Source organism: Pan paniscus, chromosome 10 (assembly GCF_029289425.2).
Source record: "Pan paniscus chromosome 10, NHGRI_mPanPan1-v2.0_pri, whole genome shotgun sequence".
In the NCBI taxonomy this organism is placed as follows: Eukaryota; Metazoa; Chordata; class Mammalia; order Primates; family Hominidae; genus Pan; species Pan paniscus.
Genome location: NC_073259.2, coordinates 138,770,320 through 138,787,572, shown reverse-complemented (window position 1 = coordinate 138,787,572; position 17,253 = coordinate 138,770,320). Strand labels below are relative to the sequence as shown.

The window sequence follows — 17,253 nt, the reverse complement described above, 5'->3', positions numbered from 1 at the left end:
GTTCTTTGTGTTTTATTTTTCTTAACTAGGGCTCCCCACATTATATAAACTCCAGGCCCCACAAAATTGGACCCACAACTGAATCTGAAATATGTGTTGCAAATATGTTATCTCAGTTGTAGCAAATCTTTTGGTTTTATTTGTGGCATTTTCCCACTGTGCAGAAGCTTACATTTCCATGTAATCAGATTTAATCAGCATTTCCTTTTATTGTTCCTGAGTTTTCTTAGAAAGTCCTTCTTCATTTGACAATAATGAAAAAAATTCATAATTTTTCTAGAATGTCTAATTTTTCTTTTATATGTTTGAATACTTGATTGATCTGGAATTAACTTATGTGTAAGAACTTTTTCCCTTAATTATCCTGTATTCTGACCATTATTTATTGAGTATTCTATATTTTCTTATTGATTAGAAATACTATTTTATCATATATTAAATTCTCATATGTAATTGGATTTGTTTATGGACCACCCAGTTTGTTCTATGGGTCTGTCTGTTCATGTACCATGACAAAACAATTTTATTTATATATTTATAATATATTTTAATGTCTGGTAAAACTAGTTTTCTTTCATTACTTTTTCTTGCCTTCAATAAAATGTCTGGGTTATACTTTTGTGCTTATATTTCCATACTAAGTTTAGAATCAGCTTCCAGAGGTCTGGAAAAAATCTCGGCTTTATGTTGATTGTAATCATATTAAATGTTAAGGTTGATTTCAGGAGAATTTTATAAAATTTAAGGACCCTCTCCAAGTGTGGGGTTGGCTTTTCTTTTTGCTCCATTTTTCTTTTATTTTTTTCCTCAGTTTTCTTCATATATATCTTGCACATTTCTAGGCACGCCTTTCTTTTTGTATGCTATTATAAATGGAATTTTTTTCCCCTTCCATTATACTTCCTAACTGATTATTGCTTTTATATAGGAAACCTATTGACTTTTGTATATTATTTTTGTTCCTCCAAAATAATATGCAATAATATACAAATATATATTTGCTGGGAACCTAAAATAATATACTATTCTATTCAATTATGGAATATATCTAGAGCTCTCCTTTTTTTTTTTTTTTTTTTTTTTTTTTGAGACAGGGTCTTGCTCTGTCACCCAGGCTGGAGTGCAGTGGTGTGATCATGGCTCACTGCAACCTTCACCTCCTGGGCTCAGGTGATCCTCCCACCTCAGCCCCTGAGTAGCTGGGACTACAGACATGAGCCATCACACCTGGCTAATTTTTTGTATTTTTCATAGAGACAGGCTTTTACCATGTTGCCCAGGCTGGTCTCAAATTCCAGAGCTCAAGTGGTCCTCCCGTCTCAGCCTCCCAAAGTGTTGGGATTACAGGTATAAGCCACCATGCCAGACCTATTCTATCCTCTCCTATTCAATTCTTATTTGTAACAGTTTTTCTGTGATTGGTTCATCTGGGTTTCCAGGTAGATCATCATGTCATCTCCAATACTGCCTAGTTTTTAGACCTTTCTGACTACCCTACTACTTGTAAACAGGGCAGGTTTTTCCGAGAGATGTTCCTAGCTGAGTGCTGCACTTATGGTGAACACCCAGCTTCAAAGGCTACTTGGAAGGATTTAGGGGGCTGCACTTACCTGCCGGCCTTGGAATTGGCCTCATAGAAAACTTGCTGTGCTTTGTGAAAGCTCGGGCCCGCAGAGGTGCTGATGTTCAGTGTCAGCACAGACCTATTATTAGCTGTCCAGCGACAGGAGATTCCACTTTAATGCTGAAGCTTCAGAACTACGTTGCAAACAAAATGACTGGCATTTTCTCAGACAGCAGTTCCAAGTGGAAACTGTCTAGTTGTGCTGTCTCCATACGGAGGGCTGGAAAACTGTGAATGGCAATTATGCAGCTTTGCATCTGACACTTCCTGACATCTGGCAAACACTCGTTCCATCCAGGACCAGATAAAACAAATGGTGCCTTATTCACAGGAGTCTTTAACAGCCTAATAGACCCGATGAGTAGCAATGCCTTTGTGTGGCCTGTGTGCAGTCCAGAGCTAGCAGGTTGCCTATGACAAGTGCTGGAGGGGGTCAGCACTTTTGATTCCATCACCGAAACTGGTCCCCACCACAGCAGCTCATTTTTCAGAACTGGCTAGCTCCTTCCTGCTGGGTTGAATACATCCTCATTCTTCACAGGCCCAGAATGGCTTCATCTGGATTGTTAGTTACCTATGAAAGTCTCTGGTCTGTTACATTTTTTTCAGTATTTTATGCACAAAGTTTACTAATTTTTGTGAAGTTAGAACATGACACCAAGAAATGGAATCCTGCATTATTTTTCTTTTCTTTCCTTTTTTCTTTTCTCTTTTCTTTTTTCTTTTTTTTTTTTGAGGCAGGGTCTCACTCTGTCCCCCAGGCTGGGGTGCAGTGGAGCAATCATAGCTCATTGCAGCCTTGACCCCCCCTGGGCTCAAGCCATCCTCCCACCTCAGCCTCCTGAGTAGCTGGGGCCACAGCCGTGCACTACCATGCCCAGCTAAGTTTTGTATTTTTTGTAGAGATGGGGTCTCACTATGTTGTCCAGGCTGGTCTTGAACTACGAGGCTCAAGTGATCCTCCCACTCTGGCCTCCCAAAGTGCTAGGATTACAGGCATGAGCCACTGTGCCTGGCCCTGCATTCTTTTTATGATTTGACCATGTGTCTCTTGGCAGCTACAGTCAACTCTTTGGTCTCAAGTTGTCCAGCTGAAAAAGTGGGCTCCTCACGCCGAGACCCATGACATGCAGCCCCACACACATGGGATACTGCAGACGACAGTGCAGCCATGACAGAGACTCAGTGGGGCTGGTGCAGACAGCAATGGCCCTGTATGGGGAGAACCCAGCATCTTTGAATGGAAACATTTTTTGCAGCTTATTTGTTTTCGAACCTTGGCTTTTTGGCCTATATGATCCATGGCATTCCTTAACAATTAATTTCCTCTCTGCTGAGAAAACAAAGGTGGAGAGTCATTTTCATGCCACTGAATGACCTTTTAAAAGAGTGAATCCTTTCTCAGGGGGAATAGCTTTATTTCCTTCTGTCAAATATTTCATTTGTCCCCTAGAAGAGCCCTGTGAAGTAGACATTATGTGATAAGTAGACACGATCGTTTTACAGATGTGGGAAAAGACTGACCTGCTCCAGGCCACACAGATGGAGTCAGGAAGGGGCAGACTGGGTCAGTGGGGCCCAATTCACAGGCACTTTCTACGGTCTTTTCATATGTTTTTATGGAGGTAAAGTTCACATCACATAAAATTAACCATTTTAAAGTAAACAATTCAGCGGCATTTAATACATTCACAGTCTTGTGCAACTGCCACCTCTCTCTTGTTCCAATGTGTTCTCACCACCCCAAAAGGAAACCCCACTCCAGTAAGGAGTCACTCCTCATCTCCTCTCCTCCTAGCCCTCAGCAACCACCAGTCTCCTTTCTTTCTCTATGAATTCGCCTATTTTGGATATTTCATAAAAATGGGCTCATACGATAGATGGGCTTTGTGTCTGGCTTCTTTCCCCAGCATGGTGCTGTCAAGGTCCATCCATGTGGTAGCATGAATCACATACTGCATTCCTTTTTCCTGGCTGAATAATATTCCATTGTATGGATATGCCACATTTTGTTTCCCCATTCATCCATTGATGGGCACTTGTGTCATTTCCACCCTTTGGCTGTTGAGAGCAGTGCAGCTGTGAACATGTGTGTACGAGTATCTGGTAACCAGTCCCTTCCACGATTTTCTGCAGTCTTGTAGTTTCTGTGACCTGATAACTCTGCTGCAGGGTGAAAAGGAATCGTCTGTGGTTTGCCACCTACTCCTGGATACAGCACGTATCTCTTTGTTCCATGCACAGAGGCTGGGGCCACTCTACACAGGGCTTGAAAGAAGCCTCCAGTCTTGCAGCCAAATTCAGAGGCATATAATTCAGAAGCCTATCCGGGAGGCCAAAAGGAGTCCTGACTGGGAAAACTCGCTGGACCCGTCTGCCACAGTGTTGAAAAAGTTGTCTTGGGAAGAGGTTTCCTCTGGCTGTCTAGGTTTGAGACCTTTGCGATTCCTTTAAGATCACAAGCAAAACCACGGTGATGGGAGGATGCATTGGTTTTACTAAGGAGCCCATTTTTTTAAAAACTTGTAAAGTGAGCCTTAATTGGAGAAGCAACAGAAAGCACCTCAGGACAAGTCCTTCCTTTTTGGACAAAGGACCCGTGGTGAGCCCTTCCTTGGAATTCTCGTGTCCTACACTCGAGTCTTGTCCCTGCACAGGGCCATCATTAGTAGGAGCCCTCAGAGCCTCAATTAGGGTATGTGGAGCCCAAAATACCAAAGGGGCTTTCCTCCGCATGAGCTATCTTATTCAGCACCTTTCAGTAACAAGCCATGGGATGTTTACCCCAGGGAAGGAAGCAAGTGTGTGAAGTCCATGTGTGTTTCCCAGGGTTTTTTCCCTCCTGCACCACCCGGTTGCTAGGTAGCGGGTACATCTGTGCCACCACCTGAAGTTCTGTGGGAAGGGGGAACCCGCGGGGCCACTGGAGGCTTGGGGTGGGGAGGGGAGCCGGACAGGAGAGCAAAGACCCAGGCAGCTTGGGTCGCTCCTCTTCATCACTTAATTCTGAGGGCGCTTGAGTTTCTGAACTTCCTGGAGTAGAGCCCAGGGCAGCTTTTACCTTGATGTGCTGATCGGTTGCCTGTCGCTTGCAGGAGACCCCCGGCCTCCTGCAGGGAAGATCCTGTGCTGTTTTCCCAGGGATGGAGAGAAAAGCACCAACCCCAAGCCCCGCGTGGCTGAGAGCTGTTTGCCTCCATCTCTGTCCGAGCTTTTCACCACAGCTCTGTGAAAGAGAAACTGGCAGTGAGGGGTATAGCCATCTTGGTGTGTGTATGCGCACGTGTGTGTGCATGTGTATTTGTGTGTGTGTGTGTGTGTGTGCGTTCAAACACTGACGTTTCAGAGGCTCTGGTTACTGCTGCATGGCGGATGATCCTCTCTCTCTCCCTCTCTCTCCCTCCCTCTCTCCCTCTCGACCTGCTTGCCTGCCTGCAGAAAACTAATGAATCATGTCTAGCTGAATGCAAGCAGTGCAGACACAGCAATGCCCTGCAATGTTGACTGGGCGCCGCCTCTGCCTGCCTCTCGCCCCCTGTCTCTCCCTCTGCTGCTCCCTCCCTCCCTCTCTCCCTCTCCCCCTCCTCCCTCCCTCCCTCTCTCCCTCTCCCCCTCCTCCCTCCCTCCCTCTCGCCCCCAGTTTGTAATCTGACACAGTACACTGCAGTTGTCTCCGAGGTGAACCTCCGGAGCCTTGGCACAGCTCGCTTCTAAAGGTAGGCAGAGATTTATTTTTTTCTCCTAAAAATAGCTTCCCGTCTCCCCTCGCCTTTCTGCACCCGAGCTGCAGCGGCGTTGATCACAGGGGGTTAGCCGGAAACTCTTTGCCCAGACAAAGTTTATCTTGCAGCCTATGGAGAATGCCCTTCAGCGTGGGGTCCGGGGGCGCTGGGTGCGGGGAGCAGCGGCTCGCCCTGCTGGCATGTCGGTGCTGCTTGGAATTCAGGATCGTCTCGGAAGGGAAGGGCTGACGGGCTTCTTCCTGGGTGCCGGGTGTCAGCTGCAGGGGTGCTGTGGCTCTGTCATGGCCCCCACCCCAGGCTTTTAAGAAAGGCCCCTCCAGGCAAAGTTTGGCACCCGATGGACACGGCCCCGCTCGCCTGGGGAGTGCGCCCCAGGCTTCTCAGACAGCAGCGGCTCAGGGCCTGGACTTGTCTTCTTGGGGGCGGGGTGGAGGGGGGAAGGGGACGTGGGACAAACACATCAGAGTCCCCAGCTCGGCTCAGGTGCAAATGCACAAAGCCCGCAGGCTGCGCCCAGGAATCTGTCAATTCACGTCCCATGGACTGACTTGAATAATGTGTTTGTCAGAACAGATGTTCCTGGGCAGAGTGTGTGCGTGCATGCGTGTGCCTGTGTGAGCAGTGTGCGCGGGCTGCTGGCCGGGGCAGACTCTCCCAGTGGAAACCGTATCTCACCGGGAAGGGCAGCGCGTTCGGGACCACCCGCCCAGGAGCTTAGGTCTGGGTAGGTCCAGGTGGGGGCCCGGACATCTGTCAGCAGAGGCCTCGGTGGAAGCAGCCTCCCTCCTGTCCCCGGGGAGCGCACGCTGGCTGAGGTCGGGGTGACGGCTGGCCGGAGGGAGGGAGGACTGCTTCACCTCCCGGCCTGGTCACTGGCCCCAGGGGAGGCGGGGGTGCTGGCTCCGTGCCTGCGTGGCCTCTGGGTCCCTGGAGGTTCTTAGGGTGAGTGAGGAGGGAGGGAAGGGGACCCTGTCCAGCCCCATATTTCTCTCACGGAGGAGCCCTGAAGGAGACTCTGCTCACAAGGGTGAAAACCCCACTTCATCCAGGGAAGGGAAACGTCACAGATGGAGCAGGCCTGAGAGGAGGGAGAGCGGCTCCCTCTGAAAATGGAAGATCGGTGGGAAGAGGAGGTGTCCGGGCTCCTGGGCCCTGCGGCAGGCCAGGCTGCTGGCGGGCGGCAGCCGCGTCGGGCTCTGAGCAGGAGTGGGCAGGGGAGGGGAGCTGGCGTGCAGGCTCACTCACCCGGTTTCTAAGGGGAACAGTGGGGGAAGGCTCTAAAAAATCACCACCTCCCCCACGCACACGGCCCCTCCCCGGCTCCCTCCCAGCCTTGCTGGGCTGTCCTGGAATCAGCTTCAGACTCATCCCCCGCTGGGCTGTGGGGTCTTGGCTTGTCGTGTGAGACGTGATCCCAAGCTCCCAGTGGGATGGGCAGGGTCCGACCGGCTCCGGAGGTTCCCTGGGGGCGGGGTGTGAGGGGAAGGCCGGCGGGCACCCCTTCTGCAGTGGGGGGTGGTGGGGCGTGCCTGGGGTCCAGGGCTGTGCCGTGGCCATATGGCAGCCGCCTGGGGCCCAGAGTGGAGCCCTTCTGGGTTATTTCAGGGAAGGCGCTGGCAGCGGCTATTCCCCCGTGCCCCTTCCTAGAGGATGGCAAACTGGGTCAGGGAGAGGGTGGCACTGCCCACGTGCCCGGGAGACAGGAAGATGCTGGTGCTATGGGGGCCGCTCCCCACGCAGGAGGCAGGCGCCACGCAGCCCTCCCCGGGGCATAGCAGCCGGCCTCCCCCATGCTGCAAGCCCGGCAGAGAACCCCAAGCCTGCAGAGTCCGGGGGTGGGCGTGGGTGGTGGAGAAGCCTCCCAGGTGAGGCCTGCGTGCAGCCGGGCTGAGAGCTCCTGGCCATGAAGATGAAAAGACAAGCGGTGGGCCCTACACTGTGGCTTTCAGTTTCATCTCTTTGGCCCCATGCACTGTTGGTGCCTGGAAGAGACCAGCATGTGCTCAGGGGGCGGGAGGAGAGGCAGGAGCTGGCTCTTTCCTGAGCTTGCTTCGCTTTCCATTTCAAATCCACCCCCTGCCACGTTTGTATTTTTGGAGTCTGGTTGAAGTTTTAATTGGAGCAGCGATTCGCACACGTTGGTGAGCGCTGGCATCCTGGCGGGTGGGTTAAGGGGCTACAAATCTCAGAACCTCTGATCCAGCAGGTCTGGGGAGGGGCCGGGAATCCGCATTCCCACGCAGTCCCAGGGGAGGTGGAGGCATCCAGGGACCCCACTTTGAGGATCCTTGAATACAGCGTGACCAGGAGGCGCTTTACGCATCTCTGGGGCATGTTGCCAGCTCTCTGTTGGCCTTTGGCTGAGGTCATATGTGAAGCTGAGTGCACGCCTCATAGGTTGGTCTAGACCCGCAAGTGCCAAACCTCAGGGACCAGAGGGCCTGACCCGGGAGCTTCCTTTGTGTCCGGGAGTCTCCCTAGGGCACGGCAATGAGCGTCTGTTCCAGGTGGGCGGAGACTCGCCGGCTGAACGTCTCAGTGTTTCCCACTTCTGCCCGAAGGTTTGGAATCCGCATGGTGCTGGGAACCCCGGGGGAGAACCGGATCGGCTGTGCTGGTCTCTTGTTGATCAAGCAGAGCTGCTGATTCCAGAAAACTCTGTTCTCCACTTACCTCATCCCGTGTAGATAGTGGTAGTGCATGGCTTATGTCCTCAGTTTCTCTTTTGACTTTCACCCATTTGAAAAGCTGTCTGATCCCCTATGGTGTGGGAGGAGGCTTGCAACCAGCTGAGGACACCTGCGTCGCTTGTTGGTGATGCTGTTGCCACCACCCTTGTGTGCAAAGGTTTCACTGAACCATACTCCTCAGTCCGTCCGTCCTTCCTTCCTTCCTTCTTTCCTATCTTCCTTCCTTCCTATCTTCCTTCCTTCCTTCCTTCCTATCTTCCTTCCTTCCTATCTTCCTATCTTCCTTCCTTCCTTCCTTCCTATCTTCCTTCCTTCCTTCCTTCCTATCTTCCTTCCTTCCTTCCTATCTTCCTTCCTTCCTTCCTTCCTATCTTCCTTCCTTCCTTCTTTCCTATCTTCCTTCCTTCCTTCCTTCCTTCCTATCTTCCTTCCTTCCTATCTTCCTTCCTTCCTTCTTTCCTATCTTCCTTCCTTCCTTCCTTTCTTCTTTCCTTCCTTCCTATCTTCCTTCTTTCCTTCCTTCCTTCCTTCCTTCCTTCCTTCCTTCTTTCCTTCTTTCCTTCCTTCCTTCTTCTCTCTCTCACTCTTTTGTTCCGTTTCTTTCAGTCTCTCTGTCCCCTTCTTCCCTCTCTTTCTCTCCTTTTCTCTCCCTCTTTGTTTTTTATTTCCTTTTCTCTCAGTCTCCCTCCCTCCCTCATTCCTCCTCTCCCTCTCTCAGTCTCTCTCTCTGACTCACCCCTCCTTGTGTCCACCACTGGGCCACGCTTCTGTGTGGATCCGTCTTTTCTTGAAGAAAATCTCCCAGATGACGCCCTGCATAAGAAGGACATTTCCGTCAGTGAAGACCACGCGTACTGCGGTAGCTGTGCGATTAGAACAGACCTGAAAGATCCCCATCCCAGTGTGGCTGTCGTAGCTGCTCAGCTTGAAGCTTTAGTCTCACGTGTTTAGTGACAATGGTGTGGGTGAACCCACCGTGCTGCCTGGAGTGTGAACGTCCAGCACATACGGTCATGCATGGACATGATGCTCGATGATAATAAATGACTATGTTACTGGCTTATGGATTTACTGTAACTTTTATCATGATTTTAGAGTGTATTGTTTCTACTTATTAAACAAAAGTGAGCTGTGGAACAGCCTCCGGCAGGTCCTTCAGGAGGGATCTGACAGCAGGCATGGCCATCGTGGGAGGCGACGGCACACCTTGCGTTATTCCCCTGGAGACCTCCCAGCGGGACAGGACCTGCAGGTGGAAGGCGGTGATGTGATGATGCTGGCCCCGGGGAGGCCTAGGTGAACGTGTGTGTTTATGTCTTAGCTTTTAACAGCAAAGTTTAAAAAGCAAACAAACAAACAAAAAAATCAAATAGGGAAAAGCAAATAGATGAGGCTATAAAGAAAGAAATTATTTTTGTACAGCTGTACAATGTGTGTTTTAAGCTAAGTATTATTACAAAAGAGTCCAAAAGGTAAAAAATTAAGAAATGTATAAGGCAACGAAGTAAGCTGAGGGCAGTTATGGAAGAAAGAAGAATATTTTTGTATAAATTTAGCATAGTCTAAGCGTGCAGCCTCTGTAGGGTCTACAGACACGTACAGGAATGCCTGGGCCCTCACATCCACTCCTCACTCACTCACTCACCCACCCAGAGTCACTTCCAGTCCCGCAAGCTCCATTCATGCTAAGCGCCCTATACAGGTGCACCATGCTTTATCTTTTACATCTTACTGCCGCTGCCTCTCTTCTATTATTAGATGCAGAAGCACTCACCATTGTGTGGCAGTGGCCTACAGTACTCAGTACAGTCACGGGCTGCACAGCTGTGAAACCAGAAGCAATGGGCTTGCCCATGGAGCCAGGGCGTGGAGGAGGCTGTGCGGCCCGGGTGTGTGTGCAGGTACACTGTGTGTGAGGTGCGCTCGTGACGAAATCACCTAATGAGGCATTTCTCCGAACGCATCCTTGTTAAGCAAGGCGTGACTGCATTTGTCTTTGAACAAGCCAGTCACACTGTACTAGGGTTTGTGGGGTTAAAAGTATTCATTTATGAGGTGGGTCCCTGAAAAGTAACACTTAATCTAAATCTATTTTAACTTTTTTGTGGTTATTTTCATATGTATGAGAAGCAAATGCATCTGTAATGAGAAACCTTCACACAATATAAACTTTAAGTCCAAATGACATCCTAAGTAACTCACTCCAAATAGCATCTTCAAAAAATGCAGAAAAAAGACAAAGCACACTCGTTTTAAAAGCCCAGAATAATCTCGATACAAAACCCCAGTGAGGGCATCAGAAGGAAGAACATGTACTGGCCAAACTCTCATGGTCACAGACACCACATTCTAAGTCAAGTATTAGTAAATTAGAAAATGGAATCCAGCAAAACGTGAAAAGGGTAATAGACATTTCTTAATTTTTCCCTGGACAAGGAACCTCAGAAAATGGAGGAAATTGGGGCTTCTCTGGATTTGTGAGAGGCTGGATAGCTTCTTTTTTTTTCTTTTGAGACAGAGTCTTGCTCTGTCACCCAGGCTGGAATGCAGTGTCATGATCTCAGCTCACTGCAGCCTCCACCTCCTGGGCTCAAGCAATTCTCCTGCCTCAGCCTCCTGAGTAGCTAGGATTACAGGCGTGGGCTACCACGCCCGGCTAAGTTTTGTATTTTTTAATAGAGATGGGGTTACGCCATGTTGACCAGGCTGGTCTTGAACTCCTGACCTCAGGCGATTTGCCCACCTTGGCCTCCCAAAATGCTAGGATTACAGGCGTGAGCCACTGTGCCTGGTCAGATAGCCTCTTCTTAATGCTCACCTACACGAGAAAGGGAGGTGGCTGTCAGGGCTACATGGGACCCCACGTGTGACGTGTGGGGCCTGTGAGGATTGGGAGCAGTGGGGCTTGTGGAGGAGCAGGTAGAGCAGGGAGAGGCCTGAAGACGTCCATCTGGGATATTCTCATTTGTTGGTGTTTTGTGGTCTGTCGTTAGTAGGTGCTGGATAAGCACTTGCTGGAGAGACCCAGTGTGGGAGATGAGGGGGGCTCTCTCCTTGGCCTGGCTGTGTGGACCGGTCCTTGCTGATGGTGCTGAGCCTGGGGCGGGGGAGGTGCAGCACCTGCCACTTCTCTATCTGTGTGGGCCCCAGGAAGGCAGGGCATGACCTATTCATTCAGCAAACCTTTAAGTACCTGCTAAATACTGACTCACATTTTAGGTGAGCAGTGAACAAGCTAAAGGAGGGTGCTGCCCTCATGGGGAGCACACGTGTGTGTGTGTGTGTGTGTGTGCGTGTATGTGTGTGTATGTGTGTATGTGCATGTGTAAGACAACGGGCAAGTGAATGAATAATCACTACACCAGAGACAGCTGCCCTGATGGAGTGCCCAGCAGAGGGTTCCAATGGCTGATGTCAGGGGCCGCACCTGGATGATCTGGGAGGGTCTCAGGGAGGAGGTGGCGTTGAAGCTGAGACAGGACCCTGAAAAGGAGCCAGAGGTGCAGACACCGGGGAGAGAGGTTCAGGCCCCGAGGGCAGAGGGAGGAACGGATCTGCGAGCTGCTCGGTGGCTTTGATTCTCATAGGTATGTGCAGAAATTGCTCCTTGGGTGTTTTTGGAGCAGCTGGGACCACAGGGGCTGCAGAGCCAACCCCTCTCCTGGAGACCCTCGGTGTCCACCCATGAGCTCCCAGGGATACCCGGAAACCAGGGGGCCAGTGGTGTACTTTTTGTCATTTCCATCCATGGGGAGTTGGTCATGGTGTCCCTTTGGGTGGAAGGTCCTCCTTGCCCCTCCTATGCCTCTTACCACGCTCCTTCCCCTGCCTGCCTCCTGCCCAGTGCTACCAAAAAGAAAGCCCATTTGGCCATTTTGGCAGCAGGGGCCTCCTGAGGGGGCCTGGGGGCGCGTTGGTACAGGTTCCTCTGATTAAATGCTCCTGGTGCCACACCCAGTGTGTGTCCACGATGGGAATTTCAGGAACGGGCCGCTGGGTTGGGTGGGAAGGGGGGGTTTTCCTCAAGGCATTCTTCATGCTTATTACCGACGTGGTTTCCAAGACCAGAAACACACCCCATCACGCTGCCCCTGTACCTCCTTGGACGGAGATATTGGGACAGGGGCAACAAGCCGCTTTGTTTCCCACTCTTCCTTCCCTCTCCCTGAGAGGGGAGCCCCAAAATCTTGGGAAACGGTGCCTTGACTCAGCTCCAGGTCTGTAAAGAGCTCCATGTTCAAGGGCCAAGGGCTCGAGCTGCGTGTTGACTCCTTAGCCTGGAGCTGCCCCACAGGCTGCGGGTGCCAGAGCTCTGCTGTCGGGCGTCACGCCCAGAGACCTGCCCCAGCCCCAGCTGTGGTGTGGGTTCTGCGTCTTCAGCCTGTGGCTGAGTCCCCAGTGCCCAGCGAGTGGCTGAGACCTGGCTGGGGCTCAATAATTGTCTCTGAAGGAAGGGTGGATGCAGCGAATGGCAGTTGGGGCCCCGGGAGGGCTGTGCCTCTGTCCAGACCGTTCCCCAGCTTCCTTCCCACTTGTCCCCAAGCCCACCAGCCCTGGTGACTGCCTCCCACATCATGGCTTCTGGATCGTGAGAATTAAAGATGGGAACTTGTGTAAACAGCTTTTCCAGCTCAAATGCAGCAATGCATCGGACTGCTGTTGCCGGCACGTTGCTGGGTGCCTTCCTCGGTTACATGCATGACACAGCCCTTCTGCGGCAGGCCCTGTTGCTCGTGTAGACCCATTTTACAGATGAGACAATAGTCTTTGAGAGATGGAGGGGCTCTCTGAAGATCACACAGCTGGGGAGAGATGGGCCCAGTTTCAAACCCGGGCTGCCTGACTGCGAAGCTGGGTTGGGGCTACAGCGCTGCAGGACCTGTGAGATCCCAGAGAAGTTGGGTGGAGCCGGTTCTGGGCCAGATGCAGTCCCAGGGAGCTCTGAAACACGCCTGTGTCCAGGGCCCACGCGAGCCTCTTAGAGAAGGTGCAATGAGCTGGGGCGCAGGTATAACAGTATTTTCAAAGCAGCTTTATTTCACTAATTTGTTTTTTTGAGACAGGGTCTCACTGTGTCGCCCAGGCTGGAGTGCAGTGGCATAATCCCGGTTCACTGCAGCCTCGACCTACAGGCTGAGGTGATCCTCCCACCTCAGCCTCCTGAGTATCTGGGACTGCAGGCACGTGTCACCATGCCTGGCTAATTTTTTATATTTTGTAGAGACAGGGTCTTGCTATGTTGCCCAGGCTGGTCTCAAACTCCTGGACTCAAGCGATCCTCCTGCCTCAGCCTCCTGAAGTGCTGAGATTATAGGCATGAGCCACCATGCCCAGCTTTAAGACTGCTTTACTGAGATATAACTTACCTACCATCCAATTCATCCATCTAAAGTACAAGTCAGGGGTTGTCAGTATATTCAGAGTTGTGCAACCATCACTGTCATCAATGTTAGAACATTTTCATCACCTCAAAAAGAAACTGCATGCCATTAAGCAGCCGGTCTCCTCTCTCCCCTCCTCCCGGCCCTGGCAACTGCGAATCTGCTGTCTCTATAGATGTCCTGCTGTGGACATCTTACGTGAACAGAATCATTCTACACATGGTCCTCTGTGGCCGGCTTCTTTCCCTCAGCACAGCATCCTCAAGGTTCACCTGTGTTGTGGTGTGTGTCAGAGCGTCATCCCTTTTTATGGCTGAATAATATTCCACTGTGTGGCTGGACCACATGTTTACCCACAGGCATCAGTACTTTCTAAAAGGCCTGAGATTATTGCAAATATAGTCATGTGTAATGCGTATAGTCTCTCTCTCTCTCCCTCTCTCTCAATCCCCCCATTTCTTGGCTAAGCATTTGCTTTGCCAAACATGTCCTCTTCCCAGCCTCTATCTAGCTGTTGCCTACATGTGATCCACTAATATCCGCCACTTTCCCTTCACATCCTGATTCTGAGCTCTTCTTGCTCGGGCCGCCTCGGTCCCCTTGGCCAGAGACCCCTGGTCTTGTCCCTGGGCCACACTGCCTGAGCGCCCCCAGGCCTCCTGTGTCCACCTCTCCCTGCAGGGCACTCTCACACAGCAGCCAGAGGGCTCCTGTTGGAAACGGCTCAGTCCACGCATACTCTTGGAAGCTTCTGATTGCATTTATTCTCACTTACAGCAAGCGCAAGGGCCTCCTGATGGCCACAGGCCTGCCGGCTCTTCCTCCTTCATGTCTTTGTCTGGAAGGCTCTTCTCCCAGCTACTCACTCATCATGTTGTTCAGGGCTCTGCTCAAAGGTCACCGCCTCTGAGAAGCCTTCCCTGACTACCTGCCATGACAGCAGCCATCTGGACCTCCTGTCCTATCACCTGTTCTGTTTCTTGATGTGCCTCCCTCCCTCCCTCCCCATGGGAGGACTCCTGGGTGTGGGCGGGACCTTGTTCCCTGCTCCTACCGGCTGCCTCCCTTCAGGTGGGCACCGTTCCATTCCGTGAGGGCACAAATCCTCTGGGTACCTATGCCAGCATCTGCAGCTGGGTACGGCTGGCAGTTGGAAGTTCTGAGTGTGTCTGCGTCTTTCCAGGTTGTTCTGTGACCCCACCGCTCCTCCCGCTCTCAGGCCTGGGTGTCCCCTGGGCCACTGTCCTGTGTATACCCCGGCCTGCTTCAGCTCTCATGCCCGGGCCCTGCTTAAGAACAGGAAAGAGAATCTTGTCGCTTGAGGGCACGTTCAGTTACTTGATGTTTTCTTGGTCATTTCAGGATTTCACATTGTTAATTTAGGATTTTTCTCTCTTCCATGGGGTAGGGCTGGGCAGGTGGGTCTCTCAGCAGAGGCACAAGCTAGACCTGGCGGAGCTTGTGGGAAATGCCCATTCTCCATCAATCTGCAGAATGAGCCTGCGGCATTTGGGACCACTGGCGGCTGCCGAATCACTGCATGATAATTTTGGTGATAAGTCTGTTTGGAGAGCAATAGCACGAGCCATGAAAACAAGAGCCGGCCTCATTGAATCCTCACCATACCCCAGGCCTGTTCTGCACTCTTCCCACCAGCTAGCTCATTTAACTGTCAAAAGGCACCAACACCCAGAAAGGTTAAGTCACTTGCCCAAATCCTTATGGCTCCTGAGTGGAGCAGCCAAGATTCACTGGGCACTTTCGCCAGAGCGCCTGCCCCTGGCCACTACGCCATGCTGCCATGGGGAGCGCGGACCTGCCTGTGCCCCACAGCATCTGTGCGGGGAGCTGCTCCGTGAACGTGTCCCTCAGAAGCAGCCTTCACTAGTGGAATTAGCCACAGTCGCAGGGCAGAGTCTGGAGCCAGGCTGGCAGGCCCCGATCTCTGCTCTGCTACTTCCGGCTGTGTGACCACAGGCTCTCTTCTGAACCTCTCTGGGCTTTCGTTGTCTTATCCATAAAATGGAGGTAACAATAGCATCCGTCTTCTCCTCGAGGGATTGTTATTGAAGGCATTCACCGGGGAAAAGTGCTTAGTATCTTGCAACACTCAATAAAGATTAGCAATTGCCTTTATTTCCATTCAGATGGGGACGGCAGAAGGGGTGCTTTGATGATTAAATGACTTCAATGGCACAGAGCATTTAGAACAGGGCCTGGTATAGTGTGAGGGTTCAACAAACATTAGCTATTATGATTCCTGCTATTATTATTAAACTCCAAACAGACCAATCATTAGCATGTGAATGGAATTAGTAGAATAATACCGATAGTCCCAGAAACGGGTCCTCTGAAGCTTGTGCAGCCCAGATTTCTTGTAGATGCTTCCGCAGTGTATTTATTTTTCCTTTCTCATGAGCAGAGCTGTCTAAAGTGTGTGCGAAGTGAGCCGGTCACGGTAGGAGGGGGAGACTTTTGCACGAAGTAACCATCAGCATTTTTGTGACCTTGCAGGGATGGGTAGGTTGGGAAGAGAACGGCTTCTGCCTCCGTTGGTCCCAGCCACACCTGGCCACCCCATTGGTGGGCGTTTGCCTTGGGGCACTGGGCCTGCCCTGTCTGTGTTGGGACGTTTTTGCAGGCTGGGCGCCTGTGGCCCTGCAGCCGTTCACTCCTGCCCTACCCAGCGTGCTCCAGCGTCACAGAAGGAGAGAAAGAGCAGAAAAGCGGTGTGCAGCGGGAGAGGCGTGAGAACCGCAGAGAAACACAGCAAACACCTGTGCTGAGTTGTTCGTTAGTGAGGAGCTGGTCAGGAAGAGCGTTTTACAGGGAACCACGTGGGCTCCTGTGTGGGCCTGGGACAGCTGCGTCCCTTCCCTGCCAGCCTCTCCCCCAGGAGGCTTCTGTGGCCCACAGTCACGGACATGACAAATGGGGAAACTGAACCTCCTTTTCCCCAGAGGTGCAAGATGCGTTAGGAAGCACAGGGCGGTGGTGCGGCCGCCAGGGCCCCGGTCTTTGTTGCGTGGTGACTGGCCGGGAGGCTCCGGGCGGCTTCAGGAGCCTGTCTAGTCTTGGTCTCTGCTTTTCACCATTGGGAATATTAACATCTCATTGGTTCTCCTGGGCTTCGGGTGTGCAGGCATCTTCTTCCTAACTCATGCATCCTCCAGTGTCATTGATTTGTGAAAAACTCAGTTTCAGGCACATCCGTGTGACTCTGAAGGCGGAACCAGAGCAATGTGGCCGCAGAGAGGAGCCCCCAAAGGCAGCCGGTGCTGGCAGAGGCAGGGATCCTCACGCAGCTTTGGAGGGAGCTGGTCTTGCCACCCCGGCTTCTGGGCTTCTGGCCTCTAGATCTATGAGAGAAGAGATGTGTGTTGTTTTGAGCCTCCCAGTTTTTTGTCATTTGTCACGGCAGCCCAGGAAACGAGCACAGGAGGGTATCACTGTCCCCACCATCGTGGAGACAGGGACTTGGACACACAGACAGGTGAAGCAGCTAGCCCAAGATCGCATAGCTAGAGAGCAGCGACGCCAGGACCTGAACCGGTGACCCCGGTGGTGGAGCCCCGGAGCCTCGGCCCGTCTTGCAGGTGCTCTCTGGCTGGCAGTCTACGCTTTGGGAAACGGACCTGTGGAGGCGGTGGTGGCAGGGCGAGGGGTTATGAGTCCACGGAGGGAACACCTTTGGAAAGTGGGTTAGAAAATGCGGAGTGCCATCTAATTAATTTGAGATTTAAAAACTTCCCTTTAGAAGCCATTTACTTTTGTTTATTATTATTATTATTATTGTTGAGATGGAGTCTGGCTCT

The 17,253-nt window shown here is 51.6% G+C and overlaps 1 protein-coding gene across 3 annotated transcripts in view; it reads left to right on the top strand.

The window, feature by feature from the left end:
* Positions 1–5,196: 5,196 nt before the first annotated feature.
* The window catches only part of RIMBP2 (RIMS binding protein 2), a 325,580-nt gene continuing 313,523 nt past the window's right edge, over positions 5,197–17,253 (top strand). Inside the window, exon 1 of one of the 3 annotated variants that reach the window (XM_055096371.2) lies at positions 5,197–5,340. The gene's annotated coding sequence lies outside the window, so the exon portion shown is untranslated. Of the gene's footprint in view, positions 5,341–5,965; positions 6,092–17,253 lie in introns of those variants that run through there. The other 2 variants (XM_055096374.1, XM_055096373.2) reach the window with 2 other exon arrangements.